The 6,790-nt window shown below is 38.4% G+C and overlaps 1 pseudogene; it reads right to left on the bottom strand.

The window, feature by feature from the left end:
- Window positions 1-1,566: 1,566 nt before the first annotated feature.
- Window positions 1,567-2,156, bottom strand: LOC132427179 (transmembrane emp24 domain-containing protein 2 pseudogene; annotated as a pseudogene).
- Between the last annotated feature and the right edge of the window lie 4,634 nt (window positions 2,157-6,790).

Raw genomic sequence — 6,790 nt, 5'->3', positions numbered from 1 at the left:
ACTTGGAAGAAGGCAAAAGCAAGATTAAAGCTTGTGCCTAACTGCAGTCAAGGACCTTTAGTTTGTAGGAGTTAGAACTTTAAATAATCCAGCAACCACTGAATTAACAAAAGTCTTAATTGGGAAGAATATATTGTCTTTGATAGAAGCTGATAGAGAATGCAAGGTTGAAAGCAACACAGTAGACATATAACAGAAGACTCAAATAGAGTCCACTTTGGGATTGCACCAAGCACACAATAATTCTATTTATTCATTCAACTGATTCATTCATTCATTTATTTATTCATTCCATTTTTTCTATAACTGAAAAGTGTTAAACTCAGGACTCTTTATATTGAAGCAGGGTATGTGCATGTGAAAAATGAAAACTGCCAGAGTCTGCAAATAAGGCTTTGTTAGGTTGTGAGATGATCCTCAGTCAATAGATTCCAGATGTGTAAGCATGTATTTGTAATTTCTTCCGGTGAGGAAGGATTCTGGTAATCAAGACAAGACCTGAGAGGACAGTACAGCTAAGACAGAGGCTGTGTCAAGGACCTTTTCTGTTACTGGTTAATTACATTGTTCAAAGGGCTTATTTTATAAGACTGTTTAATATACCCAAGACTTTAGATAGTTGTGAATTATAAAATACAGGAGTAGGGAGAGAGGGAAAGAGTAGACAAAAATAAAAAACAAAGCAACAAATTCCAAGTGGTACAAAACTTCTTAAATCTTACAAATTTGTTTCAACACATGAAATAAATTGGTAGGTAGCTTTGGCAAATCTCTTGTGTGTGGAAAGGCTGCCAGAATGAATTATTGTTCTGCCTAAACTCCTCCAATAGCTGTTTGGTTGTGGTTACACCTTTGTACATGCTGAATCTCTGAGCTCTCCTCTGGATAAGAAAGCTAATAAATAGTCTCCTACACTATGAAGGGTTACTGAGAGAAATCAAATATTATTTATGTTTAACCATGTTAATTCAGTCAAGGTATATAAAAATATGAGCCATTTTCTGTATCAACACTGGAAATTGGTCTTGGAATAGGGAGGAAATCTTACTAAGCATCAATTTGTTTATAAGGTTAACTTTAGAAATTCGAACCTACTATAAAAGCAGATGCTTCTCATTTAATTTTTATTAAAGGAATTACAAATGATTTATTCAACTTTTTAAAAAATGTGTCATTTTATGTTAATATTCTGGTTATGCTCCTACACCAAGTGAATGAAAAATGTTAACGTTATTTCCAGGGTAAACGTGACATATTTAATTTAGAAGAAATGTGTTAAAGATAAAACCATAATAATTCTGGGAGGCATAAAAAGCACTAAAATAAGTGATATATTTATTTAATAGCCCCTAAAATCAACAATTTTTCAGACATTTGGTGCATTGCAGGCATGCGGACATCTGCATTCTGAATTTCAAGTAAGTCTCCTTGATGTCCAAAATTAGGTAGATGCAATGCGCCTTTGTTATTTTCTTTTTCTTTCTTTCTTTCTTTTTTGACATTACTATAACCAAGATGTTTGGTAAACAGTGAATTATGAGTTTGGGGTCATCAGAAAAAGGTTTTTTAAACAACTTTCCGGACTACAAAAAATCTCTTCAGGTAGTAGATCCATCCCAATGTCATGGCACCTAGAACAAGAGCTTCAAAGGACCAAAGGACCAGTCTGCTGTTTGTGCTGTCATTGATTTCTCTGTGTATCTCTCCCGAACTTCCATGTATTCCTGTTCATGCTTTCCAGCTGTCATCGCCACTGCGAGCTCATTAATCATTTCTTCTAGCTTGTTCTGGTGAGCTTCTGTTTCCATGTCCTTTTGGAGCCTCCCCAATATCAATGGTGAACACCACTATCTTTGGAGTCATGTTGGACATTCCACTGCTAAAACAAAACTTATATGCTGCTGCTCCATCCATGTGAGCAGCAAATGTGTATTTCCCACTGGACTCCCAGTCTCCTTTATAAATTCCTTTATTATCAGGCCCTGTAATCTCCACGTCAATGTCCACGCAGCCAGCCTCAGCCACCTCAAAGATGAGGCCCATCTTGCTGCCCGAGGTGACTCGCTCGAAGAAGCACTCCTGGGCATGTGAGTCAATGCTGACGCCTCGATGCTGACAAAGTAACCCAAGGCAGTGGCCAGGAGGGCGGCCAGGATTCGTTAGTTTCTATGGGCTCTCAAAACAAGATTATTTGTATTTTGTTTTCCTTATAGTTTATCTACATGATAAATGTTGATAGTACAGAGATGGTTTAATTTTTATTTATTTATTTATTTATTTATTTATTTATTGGCCATGTGGCTTGTGGGATCTCAGTTCCCCGACCAGGGATGAACTCGTGCCCCCACAATAGGAGGGCAGAGTCCTAACAACTGGACCACCAGGGAATTCCCTGTACAGAGACTGTTTCACATTTAACATTTCTTCTCAAGTAAATATAGTTAGAATGGCCCTTGATGCTAGAAGACACAGATGACCCTGTGCATTATTCAGCTTTCCTCAAGTTAAACAGCCCACAAATTTCAGTGGCTTACAACAACAAAGGCTTATTTCTCACTCACATTACGTATTGGTGACTGTTCTGTTTCTCCTCCCTGTGTCTTCTTTATCCAAGAATCTGGAGTAAGAGAAAAGTCCCTCTCTGCTCAAGGCAGAGGAAAAGAACAAGAAGGCTGGCCAAAACTCTGTGATGACAGCTCAAAACACATTTCCTTGGCCAAACCTGATCTTAAACCAGATCCTTTGACCAAGCCTGACGTCCGGGCAGGTAAATTCCTGGCCATTCCACCCCCCCACCACCACTCCCCTACCCTCCAATAAGCCTACTAGAGGAATGGGGGAAGGGAGTAATTGAGGACAATAATACAATCTGCCATACCATGACTCACATTTTTTTTAGAAAGATATGTATCTCTTGATATGAGAGAGATTATACTTGGTCTATGTTGAACAAAATTTATGAAATTGTAGGCAATTATGATAGATTTCTTTCTTTTTTCCCTCCCTCCTTTTTTTCTTCTCTCCACCCCTCAAATTCTTTCTAAATATTCAAGTACCCAGGAATTGCTCCAAATGATTCATCCTTTGTTCTGAAATCTAGGTAAGGCTGTGCTCACCTAAGGGTAGCTGAAGTTGAATAAAGCTATGTGGTATTGAGTGAGACATAGGAGGAGATTATCAGCTTGAATATATATTTATCACAGAATTACAATCCCCTATATCTGTAAATATAGAATGAATCCAAGATATCAGTGGATTGATCAAGACTTTTCACATTTAATGTTTACAGGAATTGCTTGGGGATCATATTACACAGATTCTGGTTGAGTGGATATAGGGTGAAGACAAGAATTGTACATTTTCTTATAAGTTTCCAGGTAATGCTGCTTCTGCTGGCCCAGGGACCTCACATTCAGTAGCAGTGGACAAGATAGTTCCTGAACTTCTTTCAAACTCTGATACTCTGAATTTACTTCAATTAGTTTCCCACACCCATGTGGCTTAAATAAAGGTAAATAGAAATTGTGCGTAATTTAGGGTGGTTAAACTTTTATTAAATTGCTTCTTCATGGAAGGGAGAGAGTTTTACCCATATTTTGTGTCCTTTATAACCAACAGTACTATGCCATATGGGTAACTGAAACTACACAACAGTTTGGGTAAATGAATGCTAAGCATAGTTAGAGGAGAAGTGGATGTCAGAATGGAACTATGGGGCCTTTATGAATACCAAAGTAAACCTCCTTCCAGAAGAGAGCCTTGTTCCCTTTATAGACCCCATGATCATTGGGATAGTATGTTTTTTGCTAAACCGTTCCTTATACTTCAACACACATCCTTGCCTCAGGGACTTCCCATGATTAAGATTTAGCATCTCAATCTTAGGAATGAGCTTCATTTACGAAGGAAAGCAAGGCCATTCAATTCCAATTAACTGCACAGTTCTTGTGTAAGAAAAACAACCTTACACTTTTAGACCAGTTAAAGAAATGCAAAGTCCCCACCCTTAATTTTTCATAAAACAGAATTGTCCTGACAGGGTTTTCCTGTTCTTTTGAGTCAATAAAGTCCAAAGAGTTTAAAAATAGATGATGGTTTTACATTTATCATTTGAACAAACATGGGAAATTCGGAAATAGTTGCCATGGAATTCCGGGAATAATTTTTCCATCCCCACAGTTGACAAAGTGGTTCTTAGGGAACAGTAGACAACATAAATGCACACACTGGGGATGTCTTGGCATACAGCCTCCTAAGACACAATGTCATTTGAGGCCAATCTCATTGGGAGAGCACATTAGTGATTTAAAAAATGCTGCTAAGGAGCACGGTGATGCTTACTAGCTCAGTGAAACTTTCTCTCCTGGGGCACTGATGATTCTAAGACACCATGAGGACCTCATTTTCCACTCATACCATTTCCTTCTATTCTATTCCCAGTTGTATGTTGGCAGGAGGTAGGGAGCTGAGGGTTGAGGAACAAACCAATACTATAGCAAAGGGAAAGGTATTTAAAAGGCCACTGAACTAGAAAGTGTGTAGATCTGGGATGTAATTTCAAGTATAGAAGTTGTTAGCTGTGTGACCTTAAGCAACTTATACATGACAGGCCTTGTTTCCTTATCTGTAAAGCAAGAGGATTTGATGGGATTTCTAAGGACCTTTCCAGTGTTAGCCTTCTAAATGGAAAAACAATAACAATACACATTCATTTCATTGATAGCTACATGGAAGGATTTACTGTGTAAGCATATAGGCTACATAATGTATGCAGTATGGTCTATATACATATAGAGACAAACTGCACAGAAAGAAGGAAAAATAAAAACTTGTCATGGAAAGAGACTAGAACTGGAAGTCAGAAGAATTATTTCATTTATCTGTTTATTATTCATTCGTCCTCCATTTATAATTCAGAAATATTCATTGAAAGCCAATTATCTCCCACTCACTATACTGGGAACTGGAATCTGACAGTGGAAAAGACAGACTTTCCTGACCTTTTGGAATTTATATTATCCTGGGAAAGACAGGTAAGATATAAATAAACAAAGAAGAAAATAAGATAATTGAAGATCGTTAAAAATTGAAGAGGAAATAAATAAGGCACAGAATTCCCAAGTTGTGCAGGGGCTTGGAGTGTTTGACAAAGAGAAAAGAAGCCAGTGGGGCTAGAATGCACTGAGCAATGGAGGGAAAATATGAGATCAAGTTGTAGTTAAACAAGACTCAGCTCTGGGCTGATACTGAGCAGGACCCTCGGGGGCTCCTGGGCACAAAAGCCTTTCTGTGTCCCCCATTTCTTGATTACAGGAAATAGGTTTCCTTCAGCCTCCAGGACCTCCCCTGAGCTCCAACGGGCAGGTTCAAACAGTTGCTAATTAGGGAAGGGAGGGGATGCCGAAACAAGGAAGAACAGTCAAGAGAAACAATAGTGCAGCCTTAGGGCGAGGTCCTGGTTCCCCATCAATTCATACATATAACAATGTCTTTGAGCTGTTTTGCAGATACTGAAATGCCCACCAGGTGGGAGAAATTAACAGTAGGCTCTCCACAAGCACTAGACCCCAGACAGGTTAGAACCGACAGGTTGATGATGCTGACTCCCACTTACCTCACCACCAACCAATAAGGAGAATGTCTACAAGCTGATCTTGCCCTTTTAAACCATTATTATAAACTCCTCACTACCCGCTCCAGGTTGGGACACACAGTTTTGAGGGCATTAGCCTGCTGTGGCCCCCTTTGCCTGGCAAAGCAATAAAGCTATTCTTTTCTACTTCGCCCAAAACTCTGTCTCTGAAAATTAATTGGGTGTCGGGGTACAGAAGCCGGATTCAGCTTCAGTACATGGCCTTAGAAATCATAACAAGGATTTTCGATTTTAAGAGTAAAGGGGAATCATTGAGGAGTTTTAGGGATAAAAGTGTCATTTTAAATCAATTTTTCTTGCTTTTGTGTGGAGAAAGAGGGATGTTGGACAGAGCAGAGAGAATCACTATGGACTCGTGCATTTTTATTTACCTATTATTTTACAACATTTTATGGCTAATTGGAGTCATTATTATTTTTCTGCTTAGATTTTCCCAAATTTGGCCTAGGGTGGGGAGTAGATGGGAGGAAGCTTAAAGATGACTTCTGTGCTTTTGGACTTGGCCCCTTTTGAGTGCCTCTTTGTTTTTCTTTTTTCTTTTTTCCTCCCAAAACAAAATGTCCATTTTGTACTTTCCCTGACCTAGGCCAGGAATCAGCCGTTTCTTCAGGAGTGCATATTCCCTTGAGTGAGAATAATATCTAGAAACCAATATTTGGGCGTGGAGTATGTTTATTTCTATGGAGTGTCATTGTTTGTAGGTCCTTTAACTAAATTTTTTGTCACATTCAGGAAGGCTTCCTCTATTCCCAGTTTATAAAGGAATTTACCCATGTTTCCTAATACTTAGATTTAAACAAAAAATTTTAATCTCTGATTCATTGGAATTTAGGTTGATGAACAGTGGAAGGTTTGCCAATTTTATCTTTTACAGAATAGCTATCTAGTTGTCTCAGCATTGTTTATTAATAGGTCATTTTTCTCCTGTGATTTGATATACTACTTTTACCATTTACCAAATTTCCAGGGTCTAATTCTGGACTTTCTCTGTTGTTTCACTGCTCAGTATATCCATTCATGGGCCATACTATCTTTATTTTAAAGTCTTTATGGGACATTTTAATATCTGTAGCGTTGACCCTCAGTCATTGATCATTATTGGCCTATTTCTTGGCTACTATTGCTCACTTATTTTTT

Source organism: Delphinus delphis, chromosome 1 (genome assembly GCF_949987515.2).
Source record: "Delphinus delphis chromosome 1, mDelDel1.2, whole genome shotgun sequence".
Taxonomy (NCBI): Eukaryota; Metazoa; Chordata; class Mammalia; order Artiodactyla; family Delphinidae; genus Delphinus; species Delphinus delphis.
The sequence above is the reverse complement of the archived record's forward strand: the minus strand, read 5'-3'. Positions and strand labels throughout refer to the sequence as shown.